The 12,836-nt window shown below is 45.3% G+C and overlaps 1 protein-coding gene across 4 annotated transcripts in view; it reads right to left on the reverse strand.

Moving 5' to 3' along the window:
- The window catches only part of TET1 (tet methylcytosine dioxygenase 1), a 115,412-nt gene extending 108,514 nt beyond the window's left edge, over positions 1 to 6,898 (reverse strand). For 2 of the 4 annotated variants that reach the window (XM_016198381.2, XM_016198379.2), the window contains exon 1: positions 6,786 to 6,897. The gene's annotated coding sequence lies outside the window, so the exon portion shown is untranslated. Of the gene's footprint in view, positions 1 to 6,785 lie in introns of all 4 variants that reach the window. The other 2 variants (XM_016198384.2, XM_016198380.2) reach the window with 2 other exon arrangements.
- Positions 6,899 to 12,836: the final 5,938 nt, after the last annotated feature.

Raw genomic sequence — 12,836 nt, forward strand, 5'->3', positions numbered from 1 at the left:
TGGGTGGCGTGCAGGGGGTAGTCGACCAATGACTCATCATTGATGTTTCTATCTCTCTCTCCCTCTCCTTTCCTCTCTCTGAAATCAATAAAGATTTTTTTTTTTTAAAAAGTAATAAAGCCATGCACGGTTTGACTCAATGGTTAGAGAGTCAGCCCACGGAACAAAGGATCTCTGAATCAATTCCTGGTCAATGGCATGTACCTTGGTTGCAGGTTCGTAACCCAGACCTGTTTGGGGTGCATGTGGGAGGCAACCAATAGATGTGTCTCTCTCACACCAATATTTCTCTATCTCTCTCTCTTTCCCCCATCCTCCCTCCCTTTCACTCTCTCAAATAAATAAATAATTTGAAATAAATGTCTTATTTAATTTTTAAAAAATATATATATCTTTATTGATTTCAGAAAGAGGAAGGCAGAGAGAAAGAGAGAGAGAGAGTTGAAACATCAATGATAAGAGTCAATGATTGGCTGCCTCTTGCACACCCCTGACTGGGGACCGAGCACGTAACCCAGAGGCATGTGCCCTGACCCGGAATCGAACTGCAGTCTCCTGGATCCTAGGTCGATGCTCAACCGCTGAGCCATACCCGGCCAGGCAAAAAAAATGTCTTATTTTAAAAATGTCATACAAGTCCTTTCTTTGGCGAAAAATATGTGGGATAGGCTTATTGTTTTAAATGTTATTACTTGGCAAAGTAAAAACTTGACAGCCCTCCATCATTCTGAAATTTTTCTTTTGTTTTTGCTGTACTGATCTGATTCAGGTAATCTTGGGATGCACTGGTTGGTTTAGTGCCTAGAGCCCCAGTCACAAAAGCCCTGAGTTTGTACCTGTGATCACCAGCTATGTCCTTCAGCAAACCACCTAACTGAGTCGAGGTTTCTACATCTGACATGAAGTTGTTTTGAGGCATCAATGGGCTCCTACAGGGAAAGCCTGGTGGCACTGGTTTCATCCTTGTGATATCTGAGGTTGAAGGGGGAAGTGGGGTAAGGTAGGGTAAGAAGAAAGCCTTTGGAAGTGCTGCAGACCTGGCTTCAGTTTCCAGCTCAGAAACATTACTAGCCATGTGATTCTGACAACTTCCTTGGTCTCTCTACAGCCTCAGTTTCCTTATGTGTAATAGGATGAGAGCATAATGGTACCAGCCTCACTGGGTTATCATGGGCATACAATAAGATGTTATGTATAAGCTTAGCACGGAGCTGGCAAGTACTACGTGTTTAATACATGGGAGCTTAAAAAAAAAAAAAAAAAAAAGACTTTATAACTCCAAAATACAAAAAAATAAGAGAAAATAGGCTAAATGGTAGTTGTTGTTGTTATTATTATTATTATTATTATTATTATTATTATTATAGAACCAGTTTAACCCACAATCTGACATACCCTACCAAAGCAAGATCTAGTTCTTCTGTTTCTGTTCCCACCTAACACACTGTGGGCCACATACTGTAAGATCCCAGGGCACAACAGTTTAGAGTCAAAGCATTTTGCCTGTAAGAAAGGTTTTTTAAATAGACAGCAATGATAACATTACCACAAGGAAAGTAACATTTTGATAAATCTGTGCCAAATACAAACACTAGGCCAGATAATGCTTCACTTGAGTTCTTGGCATCTAAGCTTACTGTTTCCCCTTTTCTTTAACAACAACAACAAAAATGTTTTGGCTTGCACTAACTCTTTGCTTGTGAAAAACTTATATATTTTCTCCAAAGGCCATTGCTTTTTGTGCCAACATTTTTAGAAAACAAAAGCCATTCCATTTGCAATCTCCAGAAAGTCAGCAATTTTCGTTCTTTGTTGTTTTTTTTTCAGATAATGAAAAGCAATCCATTCCATTCTTTAGAAATTCAACAATATTGATATTAGCTTGCTTCATCTCTTGAATTGAGAATGCATTGCTAAAAAAAATTATTAGAAACATATAATCTAGGTATTATAATTAGCCATGATAATTAAAATTCATATATGAAGGCAAGTAATCTGGATATGCCAGAGAGTGTCATGGGATCTGCTTTTGAAAGTAGTTTATAAATCAATCTGTCTCTTATATATTCTTTTATTTTTAAATTGAAGTGCTTTAGAAATTCAGACTTGTAATTAAGATAATATTTACTGCTCAAACCTTATCTCCTGAAAAAAGAGCCTGACAAGGGAATGGAAAAGGTATGAGCAACATAGATTGGGAAGATGTGGCCTCTTTAAATGATAACAGCCTTTTTATGAGATCATGAAAGAGGCCAATGACCCCTGAAAAACCCAACTGCAGAGGAAAAATCACTGGGTACCACCCAGCCAAAGAAGCAGACAATCAGACACAAAATAAGGGCTCTCACAGGATTCTAATTTTATCACCCTTGGCTCTGCTAATGAAACATAACCTTCTTTAGTGATAAACCAAGTTATTCCCAGAGCCAAACTCTGGGAGGAGAGGCAGCAAGGTGTGTTTTTTTTTTAATTTGGGGAGGAGGGACTGTACTTCATTCTATTAAATAGGTCCATATTTAAATATGGAGTTATCCCTACACATCTCCTTAAATTTATATTCCTTAATAATTTGTAAACATTAGTAAATGTTCCATTTTCTTTTTCTTTCTTTCTTTTTTTTTTTTTTTTTTTGGTGCTTTTATTTATTATAGGATTCATACAAAAAAGTACATTTACAATTGAATACTAATTCCATTTTTCATTTCAGATGAAAACTGATATTTTAATTATTTTTCAAAATCAGTTTTTCTCTACCCTAGAGTATATTCAGGAGTCTGAATGCTACAGATAACTACAGGGTATCATGACCAAAGCAGAAAATAAGAGAACGGTGTCCATGTTATTAAACATATATAGCAGGCTCATGAGGGGGAACCATATGCAATTAATTGATACTATCCTCTGAGTTATTTTTCTGGAGAAAACAAAATTAAACAACCTCCCCTCACTCCAAAAATAAAATTGTGGGATGAAAAAAACATTACTTTTTTTCCCTTCTTATGTTTTTATTGATTTCAGAGAGAGGAAGGGAGAGGGAGAGGGAGATAGAAACATCAATGATGAGAGAGCATGGTGGATCGGCTGCCTCCTGCACGCCCCCTACTGGGGATCAAGCCCAAAACCCAGGCATGTGCTTCTAACAGGAATCCAACAGTGACTTCCAGGTTCATGGATCCACGCTCTACCACTGAGCAACACAGGCCAGGCAAAAACATTACTTATTTAACCAATCTTTTCACCAGAGTGCATCAAGACCCTTAACCTACAATTTAAAATTTCCCCCCCTAAAACATCCTTGTGAAATAGAGGACTGGAATGTATGAGATCCAAACATTATAAGCCAAGAGATAAGAGGCCAACTCATAATTTGAAACATGAAATGCCACAATGCTAACACAAAGTAGAGAATATAAGGTTAAGGACAGACTGGAGAAGTGGCGAAGAACAGGCCCCAGGGTAAACATGACAAACTAGCCTGAGTAAGGATCTGCTCATTATTCACACATTATTTAAACTTACCTAACCAAATTGGTCAACAAACAGGATCCAATTTTACTTCAGTGTTATTTGAGCTTACTAAGTAATCACAGTCTTTCCCAAAACAGAGCCTCTTTTTTTTATTTCTTATAATTATTAAAATAATCAGCTTGCCTAGAAAATGAAAAGCTGACTTCCTAAATTGTATCAGTTGTCTGTAAAGGACAATCTTGACAGCACCATGTCAAAAAGTCTTCTCCCCCCAATATTCCTCCCTCCTTCTGGATCTCCCAAAGTCCCCAGGGCAGGAAGTGGCTGAACTGATGTAACCATCAAGCCCGCATGTCAATTTAAAATTAGTAAAATTATATTGCAGTGCTTCTCACCACCAGCAGTGGCCAAAAAAGTGGTGAGTTATTTGCATACATAGAGCTAGTGGCAAAAGCAATGCTGATTTCATAGTCACTCCACTCAGCTCCTGGGAATGTAAAGGCTACCGCGCTTGACTGAGAAAGACAAGACTTAAAACATTTCCTTTTAAAAGGCACCACCTAGCTTAGTTTCCTCCAGTGACTAAGTTCTACGGCTCAAAGAGAGGAGGCGGGCGGGTTGCTGGCTGTTCCTAGAGAGTTCCTACCGCAGGAAGTGTGAGAGGCCTCGCACGTGGAAGGGCCGTTCAAGGAACCTCACTAGCATGCCAGCCGCCTTAGTCAAAGGCCCCTTCCATATGTAAAACACCCCTGCTGCCCTGCAGAGAGCGAGAAAAAAAAGGCCAAATAGGGCCACTGAGAAGGGAAGGGAGAAGTTAAAATGGAGATAGAAGGGCCTTTCTAAAAACAAGAAAAGCATAAAACACATTGGGAAGAAGAGGAGAGGGCCTAAGAAAATGTCTACAAAGAAAAAAGGCAAGGCCCAAAGACAGAGAAAGGGAAATTTTTTAGTTAATAAGCTAGAATATTAAAAGGCAACTGGGGATCAAAACACTAAAGACCGAAGGTAGAACAACAGAGGAGGGGAAAAGAGAAATTTTAAGCATTCGGAGAGAGAGAGAGAGGGAGAGAGGGAAGAGGGTGGGGGAGGGGAGAGAAACCAGATAAAGAAGATTGGAGCAGGAAGAGAAAAGGAACAAAGGGCAGAGACCACGGAGACCCAAACCTCCAGCCCATCCACCCTGGAGACCCGAGCCGAGCGCCACGGCCACCTCTCATTAAAATGGTGCGCGCTGGGCCAGGGCTGTAAGTCTGAGCTACTCATCTTCTCAAGGAAAAAGGGCCGCTGGATGCTGACTCCCATATAGCTCGATTCTGAAGGTTAACTGAAATCATAACATGGCATTAAACACCGACGGAGGTGGGCAAACGACCTTATCAAAATACCCTAATTGCGGAGGGAAGGGACTTGGTTTTTAACCTGTGTAGCCAATACCAACATCAGGAAACGCGCCCAAAACTATGTTACGTAAATATAAGCAACACAGACTAATCTTCAAATATCTCCCTAATTTACACACCTATTTGCATGGTCCCCCCACCCCCACCCCCACCCCCTGGTTTCATTGTAGCCATAAAGTCGTAATATGCCCCCAATAACTCTTGCCCAAACTGGCTAACAAGAGCCATTTCCAGATACTCTTTACCATCCTGAGGCCTAAGGAAGGCAACATTTTTATTTCTCTTTAGATGGTCGGGAGGGGGAGGGGTGAAGGATGAGCACATTCTGTTTCGGGGCGGACCCGAGGCTGCAGCCCCGAGCGCCGCCCTTCAACCCGCCCCGGGGCGGCGCGCGGCGCACCCGGCGGACACGAGCTTCTGCGCTAATCTTCTCCTCACTCAAGACCTTGGGGCACTTTACAAACATTTCTTCGTCAGTTGGCCATACCTCTAATGGGGTATGCGGCTCATTTTGCGCCGAGAGTGGGATCGGGCGGACGGGGTAGAGGCACTTGAGCGACCTGTGCAAGATGGGTCATCTGGAGGCAGGACGAGTCGGGGCGGGGGAGAGACTCCTAGAGCAAGCCACATCTGTTCTCCTGGCGATACATTAATTTTCACCGGGTCAGAAATGCCCCATTGGGGTTCCCCATTCACGTGGAAAGGTCACTGGTACCGACCAGCCACTGCTTGACCACTTTTGCAGGACGACAGGGACCGCACGCAGCCTCTCTAGAAGCTAAATCGGTCGGCGGGGGTGGGGGGGTGAGAGACGGAGGGAGAGAGGAGAGGGGGAGACGGGAAGAGGGGAGGCAGGGCCAGGGCGGAGAGGAAGAGCGAGGGGGACCCCGCGGGGTCTCGCCGGGACAGCCCCGCAGCCGCCGCGGCCGGGTCTGCGCCTCACGTGCGGCCCCGCGGGCCGCGCACCCAGCTCGGCGCCCCTCCCACCCCAGGGCCCGCCCGGGGAGAACGCCCGAGAGGGGCTGAAGCGACGGCAATGCCAGTGCGTTTGGCGGCCGGGTGGCGCTCAAAAGAGTTCTTTAAAAGCCATTTTGACAAAACACTAGCTCAGGCGCCTGTTCCCGTCTTCCCGGGTCCGCGGAGCTCCAGGTCAACCGCTGACCGAAGTTTGCTCCAGAAGCCCCCCTCCCCGAAACGCGGCGGGAGGCGAGCGCCAAACGGCTTCCCAACGAGCCTGTCCCCCGTATCATGCCGGGGAGAGGTAGGGGTTCGCTTGAACCCCGGACACCCCGGGTTCCCCACCCAAAAAAGTGCCCTAACCCTCCCCTCTCCTTACCCCGAGGCGCCCCCACCTCCGATTCTCCTAAGAGGCGCCGGGTCGCCAGCAAGCTCAGGGATCCCTCCAGGCCACACTTGCCCTCCCCACCCCAGCGCGGTTTCCAGCCCAGCCCGGGGTCCGAGCCCGAGGCGCCCCAGCCGCCCAAGCTACCCTCACTTCGCCCCGCAGCCGGGCCTGGGGGGCTGACGGCCGCGATCCCGGGCCGGGGGCATTGTTTCCCACCCTCAACAAAAGCTCCCCAAGCGGCCCCGAGTAGGAGGTCGCGGCTGGGAGCCGGCCCACCCCTGCGGCCCGAGAGGACCCGCAGACTCCGAGCCCCGGCCCACGTCCAGCTGAGCAGAGCGCCGCCCCCGCACCCCCTTCCGGCCGCGGCGCGCGGGTCCCAGCGCCCCTGCGCTCTGCCGGGCTCCCCACTCAGGCTGGCCGGCCGGGCTCCGCCGGCAGCGCGCGCCCCGCCAGCGCCGAGCCCGCACCAGCCCTCGGGCAAACTTTCCAACTCGCGCTCGTCCCCACAACTTTTGAGCCCAGGGCCCCCGGCGGGCGCGAGGGGCGCCGACGGGCCCGGGACGGACACCTACCGGCTCCGGGCGCAGTCAGGGCGCGAGCCCCCGGGGTGGGCGGCTGCTCCCCAGAGGTCCACAGAGGAGAGGCAGGTAGGGCTGCATGGCTGAGGCGGGACAGGGGGGCGTCCGGGGGGGCAGACCCGGGAGCAGAGAGGCCAGCGGTGCGCGCACAAAGCGGTACCGGAGCGGTCTGCGCGGCCCCTCCCGCCAGGTCAGCCCCCCGGAGCTGCAGTATGTCCCCAGGGCAGACCTCAGGGAGCGGAGCTGGGGCTATGCCTCGGCTGGACCCTGCACCGCTGAGCGACAGGCAAAACATGAGCTGGATTTACCCAAACTGGAGCTGGACTCCCCCCTCGACCCTTCCCCCTCCCCTCCGCCCTCCTCTCTTCCAACCTTTTTTTTTTTTTTTTGAGGTCAAAGCAGAGTATTGGAGATGGAGAGCGGTGTCCAGTCGTTACCTTTTTTTCCGAGGTGCTCTCGAGCTGAGAGAAAAGTTTTAGGGTCTCTAAATTGAATGTGTGTAGATACAGAAGGGGGTGCCGGGTCAGAAATGACACCACTGAGCTACACCTCGGTCGCTAGCAATGGGAAACTGCCCTCGACGCCAAAGACAGACGCCAGAAGAGGGCTGTGTCCCCTTGACTCATTGCTTGATGTCTGCAAAGGTATTCATAACGTTGTTGTTAGTTATTTGGCCCTGTGCCTTGACGGTGGTCTTACTCACGGAGTAAGAAATGAAGGTGCAGAAAGAAGGAAGTTCTCAGCATCAGAAGGAATAGCCACTGGCGTTATGCCACGATTAACAAAGGGGCTTCGGAGTTTCTCCTGAGACCTTCGGTGGCTGTTGCTTCCTCCAGCGGTCGGTCATTACACAGACAGGGGAGTCTGACCTCTAAAAGGGTCACAGTGGTAAGGAAAATTCTGTTCATGGAACTACCCTTCTTCTCAGGTGGAACTTCAGCTGAAGAGAAAGAGCAGTTCTATCATTGCCTTGCCCATGATTTTACCCCCACACTGCACATAATTTTTATTCTTTGTCGTACTCCTTTAATAAGCGTAGCCAGATGGTTCTTATGAGAAAGATCCTAAATTTTCAACCTTTCTCACAAATTGATTCATTCAAATACATTCTCGAACTAGGAACTAGGCCTACGGCGCTCAATAAAATTTGCCTCCTATCCAGGAGGAACACACATTCCAGGTTTTCGAGCAGAACAAACCAATGACTGCACTACTGTGTTTTCAGTGCTACAGTAAGATAAATACCTTGGATGGAAAAGCCAGAAATGTGGCATTTGAAATAAATCTTATCTTCAAAAATGGACTCTTCTCAGCCGATGTTTCCAAAAGCCTAGCTGTGAATACCTTGTCAGAAGCAATCTCCTTGAACTGGAAGAGTATTGTGGTAAGTGAAATAAGCCAGTCAGAGAAAGACAAATATCACAGGATTGCACTCATTTGTGGAACATAAGGAACAAAATTAACTGATGAACAAAATAGACCCAGAGATCTGTTCCATAACAGACTGAAGAATCTCAGAGGGAAGGCAAGGGTGGGGGAGTGGGTGGGGAGAGATTAATTAAAGAACTTATATGCATAAATGCATAACCCAGGGACACAGACAATAGTGTGGGGAAGGCCTGGGGGTCAGGTGGATACTGGGCGGAGGGGATGAATGGGGGGTGGAGGGAACACCTGTTATACTTTCAATAATAAAGACAAATTTAAAAAAAGGAAAAAAACAATCCCCTTGGACCTAGATGAAAAGAATGTTGGGAGAGTTTGAGTCAAAACTTGATTTTCTTAAAGAACAAAAGAGAAAGGACCATCATGAAATAGCAGTATCCTGGCTTTTGTTAATTAATTTAAATGATTCACTTTTAAAGGTATTAAAATGGGAAAATCACACAAAGACTTAGAAAGCTGTCCATTGTAACTAACACTCATGCCCTCCATTCCATAAATGTTAGTTGAGTCTGTGCTATGTGCCAGGCACTATTCTAAACTCTGGGGAAACAGCAGTAAACAAAATGAAACCTCTGCACTCCTGGGGCTCACATTCGATCACAGAGTGGGATGGGAGTGAGGGGGCAGAAAATAAGGCAGATATGCAGAATGTATACAGTATGTCAGATGACGATAGTAAGCGGGGGAAGCTGGAAAAGGGACAAGGAGTACTGGGGACAGTTGCAGTTTTAAATATAGCAATCAGCTCATTGAGTTGATCTAAAAGAGATAAGGGAGGAATCTGGGAGTTTTTTTATGAATAGAAAAGAGTGAGGGCAAAGGCCCTGAAGGTGGGATTGTGCTGTGGCAACACAACTATTTCACAACAGTAAAAAATTTCTAAATGCCCATAAAAAAATTTTTTTTTTTTTTAAAAAAAGATAGATTGCTCCCACTGGCCAATTTTGGGACAATTTTGAGTTTGGATAAGAAATATAGCTTTGGAAAAACAAATTTGGGAGTCATCAGCTTGTAGATGATATCCAAAGGATATCTAACGCCACCTTGGTATCTGAGCCTTAAACATAGTGCGTAGCAACATCAGGTCCACCTGAACCTGTTAGAACAGGGGTCTGATATTTATAATAGAAGTTAAAAGGTTGAACAAGTCACGGGAAACTAAACAAGAAAATGAGATGTCTGCCCAAGGAGAAGTATAATTCTTTCCAGACTTCAATATCAAAGAATAAATGCCTAAGCACTTTCCCGCTATCCTTACAGTTGCCTTACTCCATTCTTCCTTAATAACAAAGTACAAATTTGTCTTATTTTCAATCACGTCTCTAGAAAAGGGATGTGAAATACACATAATATGGGTATTGGGACTGTGCTTATCTAATTTCCTAAGGGCATAACTCTAATTTCATCTTAGCTGCCCTGCTTATTAATTGCATGGGGCAGTGCCCTAAGAAAATATATATATATTCCTTTCAAACACACACACACACACACACACACACAGTATTTCTTTCCTAAAAAATATAACCTCTCTGCCCTGGCTGGTATGGCTCAGTTTCTTGGGTGTCGTCCCTTGCACTGAATGGTTGTCTAGCAACTTCAGTGATAACCTTTCCAACCTAATCATTCAAATCATCCTCTCCCAAACTCGACCTGGAATCACCCTCACTTGGCCTCCACATGTGCATTATCCATCTCCTTAACTGCTTGCAAGCAGCAGAATTCTGTTGGAGCCTTAGCCAGCTTCAAAATCTTAAGACCTAGCCCTAGCCGCTGTGACTCGCTGGGTTGGAATGTTGGCCCAGCCGTGTACCAAGATTGCAGGTTGTCAGGGGGCCTATTGGAAGCAGTAGATCTCTCTCTCTCTCCCTCTCTCCCTCTCTCTCTTTCTCTCCCTCCTTCCTTCTCTCTTCCTCTCTCTGGAATCAGTAAAAAAAAAAAAAAAAAGTCTTTAAAAAATCTTAAGACCTAAATACTCCAGAGGTGTTCGTTGTTTGCCTGAGGTCTTGATTACTTCTCAGCAATCCTTACTTTGGGAGTTTTTTAGTCTCTTCCCGCCATGGGATCTGTTCTAACTTCATTTTGCTCACCTCCAAGGCTGCCCATAGCCCAGGCTATCAAGAGAGACCCTCAGGTAATAGATTTCTTATTTACCTTTCCCTCCCTCCTTCAACAGTACTATTTCCTTCTCTACCTGAAGTTTCTTCCCTGTTATATGGCTGCCCATTAACTTGTGTCTCTGAGCCCATAGTCTCCACGCTACTTTATTTAAGCAGTTTTTACTTCATTAACGAGACTTGTTCTAGCATCTTCAGTCTCTTCTTCATTAGCCTCTTCTTCTCTGCTGTCCAGAGGTCTTTTATGTTTCTCATGCCCGGGACGCCCCCTTTGTTTGACCTTGCTCTCCCACCTAACTTTAGCCCTGTTTCTCTCCATATTAAATTCTATTTCTTGCTATTACTTGTCCCCATAACTTGTATTTATCCCTGAGTTCACTTACTCACCTGAGGTTACAGTCACAACACAGCGTCATTCTCACTTTCCCCCCTTCATCTTGAAATGCCTCCTCCCTAGAATTCTGTGACACCTATAGGCCACTCTACTTCCTCATTTATATGTCCAGCCAAAATACCTTCACCATTTTCTCTCTCTGGTTGCTCTCTCCTCCAGGCCTCCTCCCTATCCAGCAAAGGATTCCAAGGCTGAATCTCCAGCCCTGAAGGTTTTGCTCTATAACTCCAACCCATTATCTCTAACCTCCCAAGCTCTGTGTTTTGTTCCTGACCTGTTTCCTTTCATTTTCACCTGAGACATGCTGGGACCTGCTCCACTGTGAAGCTTTTTCCTGTCACAGTTGGTAACCTCCACATAGTAGGCACTTTAAAAACAACTGACAGTTATTTCTGAACATTTTCTTCCTCCCTACCAAGAATTCATTTAAAGCTATTTAAATGTCTTACTTATTTTTTAATTATTATTATTGATTTTTAGAGAAAGAGAGAGGGAGAAGGGGGAGAGAGAGAGCACATGATTGGCTGCCTCCTGCAGGCCTGCTACCAGAGATCAAGCCTGAAACCTGGGCATGTGCCCTGACTCAGAATTGAATCGGCAACTTTTCAGTGCACAGGACGGTGCCCAACAAACTGAGCCACACCAGCCAGGGTGCCAGCCCCCTTTTCGAATCCATCACCAAGTCCCATCCATTTTTATCCCTTCAGTGTGTCTCAGGTTCATCAATTTCCTTCCATTCCCAAGACCAAGTGCCACACCTTACAATAGTCTACTTATCCGTATAATATGAATGATCTTATCAGTAAAATGATCTTTTTTGCTTGTTTGTTTGTTTTGTTTTGATATATCTTTATTGATTTCAGAGAGAGGAAAGGAGAGGGAGAGAGAGATAGAAACATCAATGATGAGAGAGTCATTGATCGAGCCCACAACCTGGGCATGTGCCCTGACAGGGAATCAAACCCCGATCGCCTGGATCCTAGGTTGATGCTCAACCGCTGAGCCACACCTGGCCAGGCAGTAAAATGATCTTTTTGAAACATATACCTGATCATGACAACCACAGCTTCACACTTTGGCTTCATGTTGCTTTTAGGGAAGTGACAAGACTCCTACAGTGGCTACCATTGGCTTGACCTATTTCTCTATCTCATATCACAAACCTCCTAGTTCTTCCCACTAGCCACAGTGGCTTTCTTCTGTACTTGCAAACCAATAATTCTGCTACTGTAAAGCAGTACATTTTATTTGCAGACAAGTTTCATTTTAAGCAGCCAAGACTTCTATAGTTCTCCAGTCTAGTGGCTCCCTCTATTGTCTTACACATTTGCCAACGAAAGTGACCTGCCTGATCCCTGGAAGGCCTCTGAATTCTTGAACCTTGAATCTAATTGTGGTAATGCATTCTAGGTTGTGATCAAACCCTTGAAGACACTGAATTTTCTCACTATAGGCTCTGTTCCCTTTTCCCGGAATGCTTTTTCTTTCTCCTTTCCTCAGTTAAGCCCTGGTCATTCTTCACCTCTGGGTTCAAGCATCACTCTCCTAAGGAAGCCTTCTCTAACCTTTGTGTTTAGATCAAATGCCTGTTTTGTGGTTTTATAGTATCATGCACTAAGCCTCCTCTCAGAAGTACTTACCCTGGTTTAAATTTTACATGAATTTCTGTGATTATTTGATTAAGATCTGTCTCTCCCACTAGAGTACAAGCTCCCTAAAGAGCTGGTACTAAGTTTTTATTTGCTAGTGTGTTTCTGAGCAAGAAATACCTATTGGACAAATGAAAGAACAAATTAGGTCAGTTCTCTAAATAACTTCTAGTTCATTGCTGTATCAAACTGTAACTACATTGAGATGATGCAATTTCACTTCTGGAGTATTCTTTTTCCTACAACTGCTTCAAAAATTCTTACTCATATTTTAAGGTTCAGCTCAAATCTCAAGTTTTTCCTAAACATCCCACCTTCCCAAAGAACTGTTGTGCTTTACAGTACTCCATCCATACCCCTAATGTAGGGTAGAGAACTGATAAATTTTACTTACTTTTTAGTGACTGCTTGCTCTTTTACAAAAGTTTTAAAAGGAATTTTA

Source organism: Miniopterus natalensis, chromosome 14 (assembly GCF_054644295.1).
Source record: "Miniopterus natalensis isolate mMinNat1 chromosome 14, mMinNat1.hap1, whole genome shotgun sequence".
NCBI lineage: Eukaryota > Metazoa > Chordata > Mammalia > Chiroptera > Miniopteridae > Miniopterus > Miniopterus natalensis.